We start from the raw sequence: 22,962 nt of genomic DNA on the forward strand, positions 1-22,962 counted from the left end.
CGAGAAGTTATCCAGGCACGGAATGTCAGTGCCACCGACGTGTCCAAGATGTGGGTTGGACGATGAAACCGTTCAACACGCTTTTGTACAATGTCGGGAGCTGTCAGGCTTGATAAGTTACGTGGAACACGTGTTGTCGCATCTGGGACGAGTACAGCTGTCGGCTGGATCTATGATTAAGATGATACCGCCAACTGGACTCTCAAAGGAAGGTAAGGCTTGTTTTTACTGTACGGTGGCAGTATTGAAAGAGTGTGTATGGAGAACTAGAGTGGAAGGTCTAGTGAAAGGGTCCTTTATCTCTGGCCCCGGTTTGTTAAAATACTTCGGATATCATCTGAAGAGCAAGATGGGGTTGGAGAAGAGGAGCCTGCCACAGAAAGAGTATATGGAACGTTGGAAGGATGTGATGAGACAGGTGGGTGAGAGTAACCCAGCTTAATCATCGAGGAAAGGAAAAATCAGCTGCTGGGATTTATAGGCTGCCGGGTTCAAAATTGAAACTGGTACCTCCCATTACCTTTCACTGTACATAACTGTTTAAAATAAAGAATTAATAATTAAAAAAAAGAAATGAAAAGAAAACATACGCACTAAAAGTTCTCGTGATAAAGGCAAAAGTAAGCCAAGGTTTCGTTTCAAGGTAAAGTAAGCCAAGTTTTCGTTCAAGTGACATAAAATTTTAATTTTGTAATTTTTTAAATTTCATTCGAACTCGCATAGCATTTTTGTAACTGTTTTGTTCTGTAATGTATCCATTCTATGTTAGATCTATTGATCATAATAAAGAAAATTTCATCGCTACCTGGTGGTTGCCGCCCGTTGACGAGGGACAAACATCCCGAAACTAGTTCGAGCGTATCACTCAGGCTTGCGAGGAAGGGATGGCCTCCCTTTGCAAATACTCCAAAGACACAGATATTGTGTTTAGAGCCAGCTAGAGACGAAGATCTCTTGGGGCTATAAAGCTACAGTAACAACCCCCTCCCCAATGTGGTTAGTCATGATAAGATGGCTTCTATACTTTACATTATCGAGCGATTACTGTTTCAATCTCATTCTGAGATTTAATTATGCTTACTGTTCGTTTTTCGACATCAGTGGCAGACGTCATTAGAAAAACTTATATCTATTTGAAAATAAACATAATTTTCGGTTTAAAAAAATTTTTTTTTTAGACATTCATTAGTACAACACCAAAAAATCCTCCCAAATATATGGCACACTAGGCATAACAACAACATGAACTTCCAACCTGTTGTCTCTTAAGGTCTCTGGGTGAGACTTGGAGCCAACTTGTACAAATATAAAGCAAAAGTCAAACATAGAATAATAATAATAATAATAATAATAATAATAATAATCATAATAATAATTCGGAGACGACTAGTAGGAATGTTTTTTAACCATTAGTCCAAATGCTTAATTGCCTGTATAATCGTAAAAACAAAATTATCTACACTTCAGAAATAGGTATTTAAGGAAAAGTATATTATATCAGTGTAAGCTAATAACAGGATATCGTACATAGAATTACGTAGGTTCATCTGCTACAATTTGAAAATCTATATTTCATAATTATCCTTTCATTTAAGTATAGAAAAAAAATAATTCAGCAAACCTTAGCAGATGCATTTGGGATTTAAAATATACAAAACGGTAAGTATGATTTGTCAGTTTTACGTGTGATCTTTGCCCTCAAAAAATGTATTATATAATTACTTCTAAACTAATTTCATTAATATTTAATGGAAATTTGACAATGAATTGTTGCCACAAATTTCGAAAGGGTTTAAATATATCAATTCTTAATTTTAGTTGTTTTTTGTATGTTATATAATAAGAATAATTTTGCTCAAAAGTTTACGATATTTCACATAAAGATAACTAATAGTTGTGACGGAAAATCACTGTTCTTTATTGCAACGTAGAATTCTTATGTTCATATTTTCTTTTTTCTTTCTCCACTGTCGTCACACGAGTTAAATACAAAAATATGTACTCTTACATTATATTTTTCTTTGGTGTTCACTTTACATGCATTCGCATGTATTTTCGGAAATATTAATTTTAATAATTGCTATGTTTGCATATATTAAAACAATAGAAACAATTGTCGGATTTGTGTGGTGAATTCTACAATTTACATCCTAAGATGTGATTTTCTCCATACGTATTTTTATTACACACACCGCACACACACACACACATACACACACACACACACACACACACACACACACATATATATATATATACATACATATATATATATATATATATATATATATATATATATATATATATATTATATATATATATATATATACAACATTTCTATAGTTATGAGAATAATTATAATTGGGGTTCAGCAAAATTGCTCCGCTACATACCGGCATTTAGAATTAGCATTTAAATATTATTCCACTTCCAGACAGTGGCAGTGGAATAGTATTTAACTGCTATGTCTAAGTTTCGGTATGTGGTGAAGCAATTTTGCTGAGCCCTAATTATAATTATGCTTATAATTTTTGTATAATGTTACCGATAATGGTTCTTTTAACATACCGAAGTACTTGGTAAAATTATTAATTAGTAATTAATTAATTTTACCCTTTATTATTATTGATAATATCATATTTATATATATATATTATATATATATATATATATATATATATTTCTATTTCTAAAAATCTCAGAGAGATATAAGCTGTGGTGGAACGATAGAGCAGTTGTATACTGGCAACTTAATGTGACAGTCCCATAAAGGGAATCACACCATCGCTATTTAGCCCTAGGAAGCATCAATGCTTCCTGTCGGCCTTAACACATTTCTTGTGTCCTTATGTTTACAAAGGAGAGACAAGCACCCCCATCCAGCTAAGCCTGCACCCAGAGACATGTTTCTGAGTCTTTGCCCGTCATCAGTCTGGAGTAGCATGGCCTACTAGACTCAGAAACATGTCTCTGGATGCAGGCTTAGCTGGATGGGGGTACTTGTCTCCTCTTTGTAAACATAAAGACACAAGAAATGTGTCAAGTCCGACAAGAAGTATTGATGCTTTCTAGGGCTAAATAGCGGTGGCGTGATTCCCTTTATGCGACTTTCACGTTAAGTTGACAGTATGCAACTGCTCTCTCTCTCTATATATATATATATATGACAATTTTTTTTTTACGTGTAAACCAAATAAAGCACAGAGAGACAAACTCAAAGAATAGAATATCAGAAGCGTATGATTCTATTTGTCATTATAAAAGAAAAGCCAAATTTAATAGCCCTGTCTAATATTTTTAGCTCAGAAATGTGATAGGTTGATTTTCTTTTATGTTTATGACATCGATCAGATATTCGATTGCTTAAATCGTGAAATAGTGTCAACATGAAAGTATATCATAGGCAAAAATATATGACAAAAATATATTTCAGATAATATTGCAGAGTTGTTTATATGCTTTGGGCTATTTTACTTAGAAAGAAGATATCATAACTTCCTGTGAAGTTATCATTCACAACAGAGACACATACGCGTACTTTGATACAAGTTTCAGCGAACTAAGATAGTGGTCGTAGAGAGACTAAACGTTAAATTGGAGGCATAAAAGAAAAATTTACAACCAGATATAACAACCATACTCCGAATTTTAGTCACCCTGATTTAACGATCAACTCGATTTAATCTGCAAATTTAAAGTCTAAGTGCCCAATTTCGAAATCAAATGTAAAATCATCTCCAAAAGTCGACCCTATATTAATGGGTACAAAAATATTCAGTGTGTTCTCTTTAAAAACTACATATCTTAAAGGACTTGGGAGCATCGAACGAATACATAAATTTCCAGAATGAATATTATGGTTAACATCATTCAATAGTTGTCAACCTGGTCCTTGACAGTACGACTGAGCGCACGTTGTATTTGTCCGGAATAATGCTGCAAACGAGCCAACAATATTTCCAAATCTTTTTCAGATCTCTGTTTTCCTTCCTTACTATCTGAAACTGGAAGCATTAGCACCAGTTATAGTGGCAAGAAATTTGGAGGCACCAAAATATGCAACAACAGACGGTTAGGGGAGAAATTATTTATAATCCATAAGCCTTATATGATTGATAACATCATTTTGAACAGTTGTGCCAAGGGACACATTTTAATTGAATGCTTTCTACTCGTCGCATCTGATATACAATTTCAGTTGAAGCGGAAGTGTTTATAGTGACACTTTCTTTTTCTATGACCACGAATATATCTCATATTTAAATTCAGAACTAAATGTTTCTCTGATAATCGGCTGTATTGTGTATACTAATATAATAATATACAGAGGTAAGATTTCAAAAAATAATCATGATACAGAAAAAGCAATAATTCCAAACATATTAGTGAATAGAACTGGAATTTTCGTTTTATAATTTGCATAACAATTCAGTGTATATATATATATATATATATAGTTTACTATACTATTCCATTCATATATACGTATGTGACTATGTATGTATGTATGCATGTATGCATGTATGTATGTATGATTGTATATATGTATATATATATGTACGGGGTTCCAAAAAGTAACCAGAAACGTTCTCTGTTGGAAAGCCCGTTTTAGATCAGGCCTTCCCCCTCTAGAAATCACCTGACGCGACGTTCATGCATCAGTATACCTACCGGTGTCTGCGCCTGCTGTATTACTGCCTAGTGATGTGAGAATGTTATCCAGTGTCTCTGCCCTATTCATCGATTTTGTGAATGCTGAAACGAATAAACAGCGTGCATCCATGAAATTTTGTTTTCTGTTGGGGAAAATGGCCGTCGAAAAAGTTGTCATGCTTCCGATAACTTACAAGGACTCCGCCTTGATCAAAATACAAGTTTACGTGTAGTTTTCACGCTTCAGGAATCGTCTCTTTTCGCTTAAAAACCAGCCTCGTTGAGGACGACCGTCGACCTCCGGACCGAATGAAAACATAATTTATTAACTCACCTTGGAGGACCGTTACCGAACATCTGAGTTGTGTGTCCTGGAGCTCCTACGAGCGAATTTTAAATGAGGAATTGCGAACGAAAAGGGCTGTATCAAAATTTGTGTCGCGCTTGTTCACGGGATGATCAAAAGCGGTCACGATTGAATGTGTGTTGTAACGGAAAGACTGGTTTTACATTACTTACATATGGTCGTGTATACGGCTATATGATAACGCTTGCACATGCACACATACATACTGTCACTTAATACAATGCTTGCCTAAGATCTTTAATTGATTGCAAATAGGAAATTAGGTTTTAATATAATCCTTCATTTTTATGGGAATGAGATACATACTTTCAACATACACATCTTATAATCATGGTTCAATTATACGGATTTCAATTTGAAAAAGTATGCAGTAATCGAAGTAAGAAGAAGTTTCGTTTTCCATGTATATATCTTATATATTTTAGTTTCTTACATCTGTAAAAACTGACTTATTGATGAGCACTATTGTTTATATACACCCTGATAAGATTGATGCACTTTTCCACATTATTCTTCCTCTCGCATTTATTTTAATGCATCTATCTATATATATGTCGGTGATATGGTGATATAAAGAATTTAAATAACGTCTTGAATTTTTCCCCCATTTTCCAATAAATCTTTATATATATAAATGCATAATGAATAAAAAGAAGGCGGACGATAAAGTCAACAATGCGAGGAAGTTTTTCATGCAAATTATTAATAAAACACTTAGGGAAGGCAAGAAATTGTGTTTTACGTTTCGAGCGTGCAAATATCTTCCTCAGAAACAAGAGTCAGAGGAAATTCCAAAGAAAAGGAAGACGGAGGGAAAAAATCGCCAGCAATCGGCATGTACTTAAATTGTGGAATATATATATATATTGTACTTACTGTACATATATACATATATGCATACACACATACAGAAATTGAGATGAATCTCATTGTTCTCACTCTTTCTCAGTCACTCTATCTTTGTACACACAGGCATATTATTATTATTATTATTATTATTATTATTATTATTATTATTATTATTATTATTATTATTATATATCTATACACACACGCACACACACACACACATATCTATCTATATATATATATATATAAAGTGACTGAGGTTGGTGGAGAGATATGTATCTATAGGGAGATTGTACAATGGATAATGTGCGAAGTGTTTGTTTATAGTTACTTAAAATTGGTGACTCATATTAGTTATATCATTCACTTATATTGATATCTTTGCAGAAGACTTACCTTAATTTCTCGAACCGCTTTGTTGCATCGCTGTATCGTTGATTTATTTACCCGATCTTCTAGCCGCATATGATCTTTCATTATCTGCAAGACAAAATTGAACCATTTAGTTTCCATTAAGTTAAAAGTGTTCAAGCTTTCGCTTATTTACTTTACTAGATATGGTCGCTGTTTATTTGACTATACTTATAAATATAATCTTTCCATCTAGTACCTTATTTATACTGTAATATTAGACACAATTTATTACATTTATATTTATAAGATTATATTTATAAGTATAGTCAAATAAACAGCAACTATATCTAGTAAAGTAAATAGTTATTATTTGTCATGTCGTACACTTTCATCTGATGGCGAGATTGAAATAAGGCAGAGACAGAGAATGAGAAAAGAGAGAGAAAGATGAAGAAGAGAAAGAAGGGTGAGAGAGGGGGAAAGGGAGAGAGAGATGGAGAGAAAATAGGGGAGAGAGGGGAGAAAGAAAGGAAAGTGAGAGTAGGGTGAGAGAGTGTGGAAGAGAGATGATGGTGGTACTCGTGGTGGTGGTGGCGGCGGTGATTGGATAGTGAAAAGTGTACTTTTTTAATTCAACTAAGTTCTTTTTCATACCACATATCACTTAATGTATGGGCATAAGTGTAATTCCGTGACGTGGCAGATATATGCAATTTCAAATTTCACTCAAGGTTGTATTATATGTACAGGATATCTTTTGTTTATTGGAATAATGGAAAAATGAGTGAATATATATTTTATGAGTGCTGAGTATTAAGTCTATGAAATTGTGCATAAGGGATTATGAGTCTATATATAAAGTGCATTAAGTAATCATCGTGTTCAAATTTCTTTCACTTTTGAATGAGTAGCAGATGAGCAACGATCTTTCCAAACAAACTCAATAGAATCTACACTTCTAGGGATTTGGGATAAAGTTTTCAGAAATAACCCAATAGGTGTACCATTAATTATGTATTATATTCACGGGTCCCGCTTGTAATAATGATAATAGTTTGTTTTCTTATTCAAAACTGAAACCATGGCTAACAAATCTGACCCATTTGCAGGTACGTAATGCTGATGTTTGTCATAAAAAAATCAATACCTAACTACGATGAAGCTATGAAAATAAACTAACGACAACGGTGGTTAATATCAATTGCAAAAAACAATTCACTATAAATTATACTTCCGACCACCTTTTATTAGTATAGAGATATTTTTTTCAATATAAAGGGAAAGGCAGTTTTGTCATTTTGACGACTTTATTATACTTCAAAATTGGAGTAAAATGGTTCAAGCAAACATCGGAATTCATTGCGATAATCTGGTGCGCACTTTTGCAAAGTGACAAAAACAAAATAACTAATCCAGAACGAATGCATCCCGGATTTAGATGTAACTTTATGGCACAACAGATTATTTAATTTAATAATATAAATTATCTAATAAAAAATTCAGCAACTGAGATAAGGCACTTAACAGAATTATATACACGTCACAAAAACGCAGTTGTAAGAATCAAAACTACAAACAAATATAGAAAAAAAATGAGAAGAATAGCTACGAAGTCCAAAATGTAGGTTGCAAAACAAATACTATATTTATAACAAAACCACCTGTAGAATATGATACCAAAATGCGATTTTGAAGAGCATAAACGAAAAGAAAATAACAAAAAATGTCACAAACATTGAAGAAATTCTGCAGGTCACATTCATGTCGACGAGAAAATAATGGAGAAATCAATGCAAAAAAATTTAAACAATATTAATATTTCGTGTGTAGGAGGAAAATATTGGCCAATATAGTTGCGGCGAAAATAAAAGCGTACCCCGCCAATCCTTGAGATTAAAATAGAAAACCACATCGATATCTCTTTGCTAAATTAAATAACATATGCAGTAGCCATTGTTATTAGAAGGTGATTTGGGTAATTTCCCAAATTTATTAGGAAGAAGATGGAAACCCAAGTGAACAATAACAAAAATGAATATGCAGATATGAAAATAAGGGAAGAGATACTCTGATTTCTATTGAGAAATTTACGAAAATTAACGACAAAAGTGAAGGACGGGGGCAGAGACAAATACTACAGAAATATAATGGGATAATGAAATTGCGCTTGAAACAGATGCTCTTCGTTATATAACAAAGAATTCCTCGATATTGCAAACGAGGAGATACTTGAAAACAAACAGTTTTCATCACCTATCCAAAACCAATTAGTCAAGAATTTTGTAAAAGTTAAATAGAAATCGATGCAAAACCAACAGCAATTTAAAAAGCATTGTGTTAAGGAGAATTGATAGGAAAATCCCTATGCTCGATGTTATTTAAACAACTTTTAAAGCACATGTACATTAGTTGGAAATCGCAACTTCTAACAGAAAATTTATCCTACTCAAGGGCAAAAAAAAAAAAGCATCAAGTGGACACTGAAATTATATACTTTTGTAAAATTATAGTTAAAATATTTCACAGGAACTTATAAACTATCACTGACGTTTTATGAAATATTGACTGGAGGAAAGAATTTTTTGTATCGAGAAAAGACAAACGCTAATATTACATGCTCATGACCTTCCTTCTTGCAACGAAATATTCTTAACTGTAATGTTGTAGCAGAAAAGAAATAAATAGTCCCCTTAAATAAAACAAGCTGCTTCAAGAAGAGTATATTGGATGCTGCAAATGCTGTGAAAATAGGTGTAAAGTTGTGTATATTATTCACTGATCGATAAAAGACTAGCATAACCAATAGAAAGTTTGTGGTGCAAATATGCATTAGAAAAATATCAAAGAGAAAGACAAAGTGACTACTCTCTCGGAAACTTGAATTCAATAAAGCTAATAAAATTGAATACTGACGTTGAACTCCACTAGGAAAGTCGTTTATAATCAATTTATTAGTTTCAAGAGCTTGACGTTTGGCACTTCTCTGCCTTGAGGATACAATGACGTTCTACATGGTCCATCGCACGAGAAATATTCAGTTGATGGCCGTGGAAGCCCATTTACACTCCATCACTATTTCTCATGACTAAACCTTTAAGAATGCGAGGAAAGTGTTGTGTGTTAATTCCTATTGGGCTTTTTTCAACTGGCAGAAAGGTGCGAAAGCCTTATAGCGCTATAGATAACATGTAAATTTTTAGACTTCACAGAACACAGGGTTACACATTTGTCAGAGAGAAAACCTGCGACAAAACGAGTATCACAAACGAGGACAATACTTTGCTGGCACTCCATATACGTCTATATATGGCGCATCTCACCGCATATTTTCCCTCTAAGTAGTTTTCGCAACTGATCAATATTTTAGCCAATGATGCTGGCTTGGTCGACATTAACTTTCATTCTTTCCGGTTCGAAAGAAGTAATAGTGTTCACTTGGAGTCGATGTAATCGAGGTTCCCACCCCCAAAAATTTGTTGGCCTTGTGCCAACATTTGAAACCCCATATTTTAGCCAATGGAAAATGTCGTTTATTCAGGAAACGAAAGATAGGGAGCTCTTGGGTGGCCAGATGAAAAGTGATACAGTCATATCTTCCTCTTAGTCCGATTTTGCATGCAACTATCTCTCTCTCTCTATATATATATATCTATCTATCTATCTATCTATCTATCTATCTATCTATCTATCTCTCCGTGTATCTATCTATCTCTCTCTCTCCCATCCGCACCCCGGTTAATAACTAGCCAGATTTGGGACTCAAGTTCCTACTACAAATCTCTTTCAATTAGTACGTCTTTACTGCACTAGATTCTCACATAATCGTAAGAATAAAAAGCACATCGATATTACTAACTGTAAACTGCTTATTTCTTGAATTTGATTATTTATATATAAGTCTACATATTTCGTTATTGAACAACCTGATTTCTTATGTTCTATGGTGTTGGTATGCATGCAAGTGTTGGAGCAAATGAACACACGCACACACATACGCATACTTACATACGTATGGATATATACACACACAAACATGCACACACACACATATCAGGGAATCGAGTAATTTGGTAATACAGAGCAATATTTAGGCCATTTATGTATAGAACACAAAATAAAATGTTTTAATAACCCTTTCTACAATACGCACGAGGCTTAAAATTTCGGTGAAAGGGAGTAGGCGATTTTAACGATCTCCAGTGTATAATTAGTACTTGTTTCAATGAGCCAGAAGAATGAAAGGTAAAATCAACCACAGCAGAATTTGAAGTCGTAATGTAAAGACGAAGGAAATACTTATAAATATTTTGCCAGCCGTGATTGCGATTCTACCAACTCGTTATCATGAAATGCTTTAATAATGCTATAAAGTCTGAAATATTTATGAATTAATTAACTTGAATCTGACTCTGTTTGTGTAAAGAAGTAATAATAATTTATCTTTTTAGATGAAGTTGCTGAAACATTTGAAGATGCCATATATTTTCTAATTCATTTGTAATGCTGTAAAAGCATATGAAGCCTGTCATCTTCTAAGTAACGCATTCTCTTTGATATTATACGTCTTCACCTCCATTTTAATGCAATTATATAATCAGTTATTCTCTTGCATTTCGAAGCGAATGATCAATTATTTATAGCACGTATCCTATCAATATATTTTGCTAAGGCTTTAAAACTTGCCCCCCGAGATTTTGCATTAGCTCAGTAAATTGTTTTGAAATACCAAATTGTCATATTAAATTTCGATTCACGAATCAAAACCAACAGATCATCCTTGTTACACTTGTTACTTGGGCCATAACAAGTGCAACGATGTCAGTCAGAACGTTGCTCTAATAGTCATGACCATCGTTAATATTTAGGGTGTGTATAGCACGCCGGGCGAAATGCTTAGCGCTACTTTGTCTTTACGTTCTCAGTTCAAATTCCGCTGAGGTCGACTTTGCCTTTCATCCTTTCGGGGTCGATAAATTAAGTACCAGTTGCATACTGGGGACGATCTAATGGACTGGCCTCCTCTCCCAAAATTTCGGGTCTTGATCCTAGAGTAGAAAAGAATATATAAGGTGTGTAGTTTAAAATGTACAGGAATGTGTCTGTCAAGAAGTGTTAGAGGAAGCTATGACTATAACCGATAATTCCTCTCCCAATTACTTTTCACATTCTTTATAATAAATATGATTTTAAGTATCTTGATATAATCATCTAATACATTTATTTCGCTTTAAATAGCATACACACACACATATATATATATATTTATATGTGTATAAATATAAATACATATATATATACATATATATGTATGTGATCACGTGATCACGTGACCGACCAGACCATCAGATGTTGCTACACATCGCTGGTAACAATGCATTCACATTGTTTTAGCCTTCGAATGACGCCACCCCGCTGGCTAAGCGAGCAGGCCAACAGATGAGTGAGAGAAAGAGTGGTGAAAGAGTACAGCAGGGATCACCACCCCCTGCCGGAGCCACTTGGAGCTTTTAAGTGTTTTCGCTCAATAAACACACACAACGCCTGGTCTGGGAATCGAAACCGCGATCCTACGATTGCGAGTCCTCTGCCCTAATCACTGGACCATTAATATACATACATACATATATATGAAACAATTGTCGGATTTGTGTGGTGAATTCTACAATTTACATCCTAAATACATATATATATATATATATATATATGAATGTGTGAATTCACATATGTATGTGTAATGTTATTCATATGCTATTCGGATATTTGGGACGTAAGTGAATATTATTACCGCCAACTGAAATTTCATTAATTATTGGAGTCTATGCAAAATATTATAGCAAAACGAACCAAATATCCACTTTACTGTTTCACCAATGAATGCTCATCCTGAAACTGTAATATTCCATTCTGGAAAATCTAGGGAGACTAATATAAGTTGCATCTGAAGTAAAATATGAATGAAATATTAGTCTTTCTTGTTTTCAGATTCGATAAAATATATTAAAGGCAAATCAGGAAAAAAAAAAAAAAAATTAATTCAAATGACAAACACCAAAAATGTGTTCGTTAGTTCATTTATAATAATAATAATAATAATAATAATAATAATAATAATATATGTTTGACCTTTGCTTTGTATTTGTAGAAGTTGGATCCAAGTCTCACCCAGAGACCTCAAGAGACAAGTTACAAGTTCATTTTGGTGTTAAGCCTAAGGTGTCATATCTTTGGTTTTGCACATTGTATTGTTGAGAGAATGTTTGAGAAAACATAATGAAAGTATGAGTTTGCTTTAAAATTTGAGATTACATATGCAGTATACTACGTAGGATATGAGCAATTCCCATGAGCACTAACTTTTGAATTTCTGCCATTTTGGTGTTTCCTGGCATCTGAGCTAGGTAGCAATCAGCCCTTTTTGCTATCTTTCCTAAGCCACCTATGATGACAGGTGTTGTTTTAATCTTGAGGTTCCACATTTTGCTTCTTCTCCATCTCCACATATTCAATTACTCGTTCTTTTCATTACATGTTTTTGTTAATTTCTGCTGGGAAGGCTCTGTATTTTTATTATTATTATTATTATATTATTATTATATTATTATTATTATTATTATTATTATTGTGTGAGAGAGCAGTTCATGCCATCAAAGTGACACTGGGGTACAAATATACGAAGCCCAGTATACCCATCATGACTACCCGTCTGATAAGGGTACACCAGGCACATGCATCACAACCATATGTTCGCGACATGGTGATCTCATAACAAGATAAACAACGCATGACCTTGCGTGCGTGGCCCAGTTAGAATTTTCTTCTGGTTGGGTAACCCATCCCAGTCAAAAGGTCCCTGATTAAAGGTTGTTTAAGGATGTTGAATGAAACACCATTGTTTCCAAAGGTGAATCATTCAAACCCCAAAGAATCCCTCTCAACACATGGCTATGATGCTCCCCCACTACTTCTACTCGTGATCAGAGATGCACATATCGTCAGCCACTAAGGGACATGCTCAACTTGTTACGATCAAGCAACTGACATGCAAATCTGTGGTATTGAGCAGAATATTTGCTGTAGCCCATCTTTTATACCAAAACAAAACAATGTACATGATAACACTGCCAGTCAGTTAAGATCAGGAGCCATGAAAGCCGCTGCCTGATACTGCATCAGGGCATTTATTATTATTATTATTATTATTATTATTATTATTGTTGTTGTTGTTGTTGTTGTTGTTGTTGTTGTTGTTGTTGTTGTTGTTGTTGTTGTTGTTGTTGTTGTTGTTGTTGTTATTTTTATTATTATTATTATTATTATTGTTGTTGTTGTTGTTGTTGTTATTAATATTATTTTTATTATTAATATTATTGCTGTTGTTATTATTATTATTATTATTATTATTATTATTATTATTATTATATTATTATTATTATTATTACTATTATTATCATTAATATTATTGAATGAGAGAGCAGTGCATGCCATCGAAGTGACGTTGCGGTAAAATATACGAAGCCCAGTATACCCATCATTACCACCCGTCTGATAAGAGTACACGAGGCACATGCATCACAACCATATGTGCGCGACATGGTGATCTCATATCAAGATAAACAACACATAACCTTGCAGGTGAGGCCCAGTTAGAATTTCCTTCTGGTCGAGCAACCCATCCCGCTCAAATAAGGGTTAAGGATGCTGAACGAAACAGCCATGTTTCCAGAGTTGAATTAATCAAACCCCGAAGAATCCCTTTCACCACATGGCTGTAATGCTCCACCACTATTTCTGCTCGTGATCAGAGATGCACATATCGTCAGCCACCAAGGGACATGATCAACTGGTTAAGGTCAAACAGAATAGTTGCTGTAGCCCATCTTTTATACCAAGACAAAACAATGTACATGATAACACTACCAATCAGTTATGATCAGAATTCATGAGAACACTGCCTGGTACTGCATCAGGGCATTATTATTATAATATTATTATTATTATATTATTATTATTATTGAGTGAGAGAGCAGTTCATGCCATCAAAGTGACACTGGGGTAAAATATACGAAGCCCAGTATATCCATCATGACTACCCGTCTGATAAGGGCACACTAGGCACATGCATCGCAACCATATGTGTGCGACATGGTGATCTCATATCAAGATAAACTGCACATGACCTTGCAGGTGGGGCCCAGTTAGAATTTTCTTCAGGTTGAGTAGCCCATCCCGCTCAAACGATCCCTGAATAAGGGTTGTCTAAGGATGTTGAAAAAACCACCTATGTCCTCAGAGGTGAATTATTCAAACCCCAAAGAATCCTTCTCAACACATGGCTATGATGCTCCCCCACTACTTCTGCTCGTGATCAGAGATGCACATAACGTCAGCCACTAAGGGACATGCTCAACTGGTTAAGGTCAAACAACTGACAAGCAAATCTATTATTATCATCATCATCATCATCAGCTTCATCATCATCATCATCATCATCATCATCATCATCATCATCATCATTATTATTATTATTATTGTTATTATTGTTATTATTGTTATTGTTATTGTTATTATTGTTGTTATTGTTGTTGTTGTTGTTGTTGTTCTTCTTCTTATTCTTATTCTTCTTCTTCTTCTTCTTCTTCTTCTTATTATTATTATTATTATTATTATTATTATTATTATTATTATTATTATTATATACACGCAACAGATTAGACTGTTGGAAGAGAAATATTCCTAACAACGGGTTACAATAAGCAACCTTAGACGCAAATAACTTTCCTAGCTCTCCTAGCTGTCCGTAACAATACTATTTTCTGGACCTGTAGTAAACTCGGCTTTATACCAATTTCTTCTATCCATCTGTACAGATCTTTAGGGATAGTTCCCAATACACTTGTAAATACTGTGATATATTTTACCGTATCTTCCTTGCATTCTATGGCTAGGTTCTGGAAATTTGCTCTTTTTTCTACACCTCTCAGATTGATTTATTCATCGTTTGTGATTGTAAATTCAATGATCTGGCACTTTCTATCCTCTTTATCTACTACTACTACTACTACTACTACTACTACTACTACTACTACTACTACTACTACTACAGGTTTGCAATTTTCGTAAAGAAATATTGCAGTGTTTACATTTTTAAACGCATGTTGCTGATGCGGTACATCTGGTAGTTGCTATTTTTATATATACTCCATATAGGAAATTTCTTCTTCTTCTTCTTCTTCTTCTTCTTCTTCTTCTTCTTCTCTTCTTCTTCTTCTTCTTCTTCTTCTTCTTCTTTTGTGTTTGTATATGTGTGTGTAGATAACTAGATGGTTATAGACATCTATAAAGAAAATAATTTTAGTATAAATGATGTAAGGCATTAACGACTGAAATTATCCTTCAGATGATTATAGCAAGTGCAAAGATGGAGTGCGAAAGGTTCACAGCGTTTCATTTATATTATTAGCTAAAATTGCAGAAGTCCGTTTATCTGTTTCCTGTGTTACCTTTGCATCTCATATTATGACGATAAACTCACTACAAGGAATTCTAGAAATAACCCAACAGAAATCTATCTCTAGATCAGATTCAGCAAAATTGGTATTGGAGGTGGATTACTGCTCCCTGGTTGACCGACGTCCGTTCCACAAGAAATAGGTTAATGTTAACGAAAGAATGCAGTTACATCATCGTAAAGCAACTGAAGTCGCAGAATCACGGTATCATTTTTAATGAATCGAGTACAATACCAGGATATTAATAGTCATAATGATGTCACATTAAAAAAAAAACTGTATCAAAATCTTATAAAATTCCTCCGCAAGTCACTACACCCTTCTTCTCACACTGCTTAGAATTTCAACAGTTATGGCCTCGCGAGCCATAACACAACATATATAGAAGGCTATCATAAGCGCATAAAAAGGAATAGAATATTGTTTGAATCTTGTTGGTTCTCTTATATAGATATGTCGTAAACTAAAACATGGACTCGTCTAAACAATAAAATATGTCAAATTCTGAAATCCACATGCTTTTAGTGCAGACACCTTTTCGCGTTCTTTATAAGCGAACATCTCTTTCATAATATTCGAACATCTCTTTCATAATATTCTAAATTAATGGAAAATGAACAATATCAAAAATTTTATCGTGAAAATTCTCAAAAAATATATCACAAAGTTAGAACTAAAAGTGCTGGATGTCTTCATATAGACATCCGCCGCATCATGCTATTCCGTTCCCCTTTGAACAACATGAGGCTGCAACATCAAATTTACTCATCCATCCATGCTTTCCCATTATTTATAGAATGTCTTGCTTCTCTTACACCAACACGTCTAACCCCCAAGGCTTTCCTCACTTCATCCAGCCACAGAAACCGTGGACTGCCTCTAGTTCTGCTGCCTACCACAACTGTCTTCATCAGTCTCCTTACCATACGCTCCTCATCCATCTTCTCTATGTGGCCAAACCGCTTGAACATTCCTCTATCGATTTTGTTTGTTAATTTTTTTCTCTCATTCTTGCTCGCTTTCATACCTGCTCATTCCTCATCCTCTGTATCCGTGTCCCACCAAACATAGCCCTCAAAAATCCCACCTCAAACACATCTAGTCGCCTCTTGTCCGCCTCTCTTAGCCCCACATCTCTGTAGCATATAACATTGCCGGCACAATCATGCCCTTATACACATCGGTTTTCCCTTTCATACTCAGCCTTTTATCTCTCAACATACACTTTACAATCCATGATAGAATTTACATACTTCATCCAGAAGTTATATTAGTAAACCTCAGTATATTCCGAACCACCTTATATATTCCTTCTTATTTTCCATATCACACCTTTTCCATAAATCATGTAATTTCATGGCAACATACATACATGCATACGTATATATATCTACTCTATATATCTATATATCTACTCTCTTTGTAATGTTTGCAAATGAAATAAGTATAAGAATGTATATTGTCCGTTTAATTGAAAAATTCTAAATGTGGCTGAAGAATGCTCGACATTTTAAAACTGATGTAATACTTACAGTGTTTAATCAAATGAAGTAGCAAGGAAGCAATTGTACTACACTATCTTGGAAACCCCTGTTCCTTATTTTGAGTATATATATATATATATAATATATATATATATATATATATATGCCCACTTAATCGGAGATGTTCTCTTCAAACAAATTATATTGCTGTAGTTACCATACGGGAAACTCTCATATTAGATTCCGGTACAAAATACACTCTTGTTTATGTCGCCAGTGAGGAGATAAGTCCAGCAAGGAGATTAGCTGATCGCGTGATATCTACCTTCCTTGCTCTAGTTAATGATGGACACTCGACTGCTACAAATAGATCCGATTAATTTCCTTACTAGCGATATACTGAATACGAGTGCCGTAACAGGCGTCGCGATCAGACAATCACCTTGTTAAAATATATAAGTTTAGATATATATTTCTGTATGTGCGTAAGTGTATATTCATAACACATACAAATATACATATATATATATATATATATATATATATATATATATACACACACATATATATATATGTGTGTGTATATATATATATAAATCCTTAAATCCTTAAAAATGTTTTAGCCCGAAGGCGGCGGCCATGCATATATATATATATATATATATATATATATATATATATATAAGAAAATAGTAAAGTGTGAAAAAACGTCACAAGAAATTTGAAAAGCTACACGCGAAACCGGTAATTTCTTTAAAAATTTTAAAATTATGTCATTTTAAGGAAAGGAAAAAATTTTTCCAATATTCTCCAGACATTTTGACACAAATATATATATTTTTTAACATTTAAGCCTTCTGTCGTTTTTCACACTTTACTATTTTCTTATATATTCACCCACGTGCTTTACCAAACAAACTTTCTTATCTATATATATATATATATATATATATATATACGGTGTTTGAACGAAAATATTGGGAAACTTGGTAACGGAACTAAGGTGCGCAGAGTGAAGTCAGAGGCCACAGAATAAACTTAAACTCTCGCATGCCCAAGAATTTATTATTTCCTCGCTGACTTCCAATGTCTATAGCAATGATTGGACGATTGGATATAAAGTGTATGCAGTGTGGTCCTCTCAATATCTGGTTTCAACTGTACAAGATATTTTTCATTGCAAAGGGGAAGACGAAATCGTTAAGAAAACGATCAACAAACGTGACGAATCGTGGATGTATGATTCTGAAATCAAGGCTTAGCAGTGAAAGAATCCCAACTAGATTTGAAGGTACTGAGGAAATCTGTGACGAGGTAGCTGCTCAGTATCCCCCAAAAATATGTCCTCCCAGGAATGCGTCCTTTAATTGGAAACAACGCTGAAAAAACGTGTAGTTGAACAAGGAGTCTACATCAACAGAGACTGAATGACTAATTGCTTTGAGTTTTATGTTTTTTATAGCGCTGATATTTACTGATAATATCTTGTATATATGTAAGCAGTATTACTTTCTTGATGTTAGCAATACAAAGTTAATGTCGGTATCAGTGCTAAGCCATATAATACATTTTACTATTCCAATGTGTATGTCATACAGAGGCTTACACGTTGGAAATCCAAATATATTTTTTCGAGCAGTGGAATATCTGCTTTTATTAGAAAATATGATACAGTCTATTAAAATTCTCCATTCTAAAATTGTTTAGAGAAAACATTCATGCACTATCACATATATGAAGATAAATGAATATGCAGATATATAAACAGACACTACGACACTCACTTACACACACTTACACACATGTACACACATACAGATGCACGTGCATACACACACACACACACACACACACACCACACACACACACACACACACACACACACACACATATATATATATATATATGAAGAATATATGGTAATATCTATATATTAATATGGCTACCATAGCTACTTTCTAAAGATGTAGTGTCGGTGAAAGTAAAAACGACATTCCCCTCTATGATATATAATTCCACAATCAATACCCTAATATTTGGTGATTGTTTATCCAATTCTGTATTCAAATATATCTATTCCGGTATGAAACTCCTTTACCATATTCCACATATAAATTATCTTCAGGCTAACTACACACATTTATATCTACCAGGGAGATTAACTACTTTGCTCTGTAGGCCTCCTGCCATTGTAAACATATTGGTGAACCACGATAAACGTCATTCGGAAATGAAGAAATTTTCAGCTTACAGTAAAGAAATATGAGGTCAAGTATAAGGTCAAGTATGAGGTCATGTATGAGGTCAAGAAGTAATTATTAAATGACTCAAGTTATAAAACATTCAAGCATTTCAGATACATTCTTCCTCTTCTACATTGTCTTTCATATCGCGTTCACTAAGTCGTATTTCCGAGGTTAGAGCCCACAATGTCTCACAATATATTAACACTGTACGTTAGAGAGCTATGAGGTTTAAACTAAGGAGATGAATTTAATATTTTGAACAGATATACACAGATTACCTTTATCTCAGTGTTAGAGTGCATTTGTGAAGGCCCGTGGTTCAGTTGTTATATAATTGCGTTCACTACCGCAAGACCTCGCTTTCGAATCTCGAAGCAAGCAGTGCATTGTGTTCTTGAACTAAAACGTTTCATTTAACATTGGTCTGGTCCACCAACCTGGAAATAAATTGTATCGCGAATGATTGGTGTCTCTTTCAGAGAGGGGTTTGTGACTTCGGTTACATATACGCTGCAATAACCAGGAAACCCGCCATTTTAGTCCTTGAATTCAGGACGATAATTTGTTTTAGTTCACAGAGTATTGCACAAATCCGTCTTAAACAGTTGCATGTTGTTGGAACATAAGAGATCAGTCACAAATAACGTCCCCGAAATTAATGCAAACTACTACTAGTACTACTACTACTACTACTACTACTACTACTACTACTACTACTACCACCACCACCACCACCACCACCACCACCACCACCACCACCACCACCACCACCACCACCACCACCACTACTACTACTACTACTACTACTACTACTACTACTACTACTACTACTACTACTACTACTACTACTACTACTACTACTTTTTCTGTAGATTTGAACTACATGAATTTACTGACCTTTCTAGAGGTAAATATTTTTCTGTGAACTAATGCACTCCCTTATTGCGCTAGAGAGAGAGAGAGGCTAACTATATCCCTAATTTCATAATCTATTACTCAATAAAGAAGAAACGGCATCTTTGGATATCATTTCTATATGTTCAAAAACAGATGATGCCCGTGGTTGCAAAGCATTATAAGATATCAAAAGTAATGGGAACGTAGAAAAGCGAACTGTGTGATTTGATACCATAACTTTAGACAATATACTTGGGAGAAATACGGTTCACAGGGTACCGACATTAGTTAATATTCTTATTTTTCACCTACCCGACCTTTTATAATTCCATAAATTATAAGAAGATCCATCCAAAAATGCATTTATTTTCTTTCATTTCAAAATTTAAAATGTATTATATGGTTATTTCTTTCAAATTACCAAAATTTATCATTGATGAATATTCTATTGGATGTAGAAAAATGGCACACAGTGTTTGATCCGTCGAAAAGAAAACTGTTTAACATAAAATAGATCCAACATAGCAGTAAAACCGATGCATATGCCCGTAGCTAATATCATCACATTCAGTCAATATCATTGAATTTCTAAACTGCTCATTCTGTTTCATGTACTACCTTAGCTAGCATGATATATCACATCAAACTGAGTATATTGTTGGGTTTTAGACTACAGTGTTAAGTATTGTACTGGTACGAAAGAAAGATTGCAGTGATACATACATATTTCAGTACGCATATACATATACACTGATATGTATTGTATGTGTATATGAGTGTGTGCATGTGTGTATGGCTTTCTTCTACATACACGTAAAAATGGTTATTGATATTCACATACTCACACACACACTCACATTGTGCACAAATACACATATAAACACCCGCAGGCACACAAGCAAGCACAAAGATATATAAACATGCATATTTGTGTATATATGTGAAACTATCTCTTGAGCACTACAATGAGGGTATTTGGGCAAGTACGTATGTATATAACTTTAAATTTATCTGTAGGTCCTCTTGCGCATTAGGTAGTCAGCTACCCACACCGGTCTCGCCCGGCTGGGAACTTGCATAGCCATTCCATGAAATAATGATTATATTCAGATCATTTTGTTATGTCTGCTGTCAAAGGATTTTTGACCCGCCATTTAACACGTCTGTTGTCAGGCGGTACCCACATCATGCGTATTTTCGAGTGCTTTTGATCGCAATTAGAGCTCTAATACAATCGTTTGTAGTGAACGTGACTACGGAGTTCTCAAAATTTAGCTATTTGTGACTATGTCCCGCCAGTTCCCATACACAATCTTTCTGAAACACCTTTTATTTTTCTATCATGTATTACATTATTCCACCAAGTCTCTCTGCCATACATTGCATTAGGTAGAACGATTGAGTTATATAGACAACATTAGTGCTAATGTTGCGTTTAAAATCCTTCATTCTGTATCAAGTTCCATATTACAAATGCTGCTAACAACACTGCGCAATCATGTTAACTTCGATTACAATTTAATGGTCCATGGTTTTGTCCATCTTCATCACTTTTATCTTCGTCATTGTTATTCTTCGCGTTTTGTTGCACTAACTTCGTGAAATCTTACACACTTCCACTATTCGACTACGATGTTATTAGCAAAGTCGAGATCTCTCAACTTTGCCGTCCTCTAAGCGGGATTCCAAAATTAGGTCGACCCACTGTTTTCTCAGATCAAAGTTGGTAAGCAGCAGAAACACTAAAGAATTTAGTCGTGTCACAATCCGGAGATAATGCTAAGGCACGCAGTCAATTCAGATTCAGTTGTCTGGTCTTACACAACATTTTGATTTTCTGCTCAAGCTTTTGAAGATGTTAACAAAGTACAGTGGAATGGCATATGACATGGCAATGTTCCAGAATGATTCCCTATGTACACTGTCAGAGGCCTACTCGAAATTGATGAGGTTGACCATTAATGGCTTCTGTATCTCCTGTCTCTGTTCAATAATATTTCATAGAGCGATGGCCTGTTTGTTCGTGACAATTTTCTTCGGAAGCCAGCCTGTTCTTTGCACAAAAAGGGATCCATCACTTGTCACTGCTTTCTCAGTAACCAGGTATCAAGCATCTCGCCTGCGACAGACAAATGTGTGATATCTCTGGAATTGTTACAGTCAGTTCGTTCCTCTTCTCAATCTCCCGTTACTGCCAATCTTGAGAGGCCTACTCTTAATGCCAGTAGTGACCCATCAGTTTTCTCAAGCGGCAGCCATACTTCCCCCACCATACGTCATGAAGTTTTCGGGGTCTCATTTAGGTCTGAGGCCCTAGCGTCATTCATGACCCTGACAACTTCTCTCGTTTCCTCCTCAATTTGACCGTCATGAAGTTCGAGTGTAGTCGCTGATTCCGAGGTGAAACCAGACATAGTATTTAAAACAGGCTGGTTGAGTGTTTCCTGAAAGTGTTCCATCATAGGGTCTTTATCGTTGATGGCCACCAATGTCATAATATTCTTATATTTTATAGGAACAATTGCATTATTCATTGCTCCCATTAGATCCCGTAGAATGCCGTACAGAATTTTCGCAACATGTCCTTTGGCAGCTTCTATGGC

General features: G+C 34.6%; 1 protein-coding gene across 3 annotated transcripts in view; it reads right to left on the minus strand.

Annotated features, from left to right (window-relative positions):
* Window positions 1-22,962, minus strand: part of LOC115215511 (neuronal acetylcholine receptor subunit alpha-10-like) — a 566,788-nt gene that overhangs the window by 253,785 nt on the left and 290,041 nt on the right. For all 3 annotated transcript variants that reach the window (XM_036501651.1, XM_029784683.2, XM_036501647.1), the window contains exon 2: window positions 6,266-6,349. The gene's annotated coding sequence lies outside the window, so the exon portion shown is untranslated. The remainder of the gene's footprint in view (window positions 1-6,265; window positions 6,350-22,962) is intronic.

This window comes from Octopus sinensis, linkage group LG1 (genome assembly GCF_006345805.1).
Source record: "Octopus sinensis linkage group LG1, ASM634580v1, whole genome shotgun sequence".
In the NCBI taxonomy this organism is placed as follows: Eukaryota; Metazoa; Mollusca; class Cephalopoda; order Octopoda; family Octopodidae; genus Octopus; species Octopus sinensis.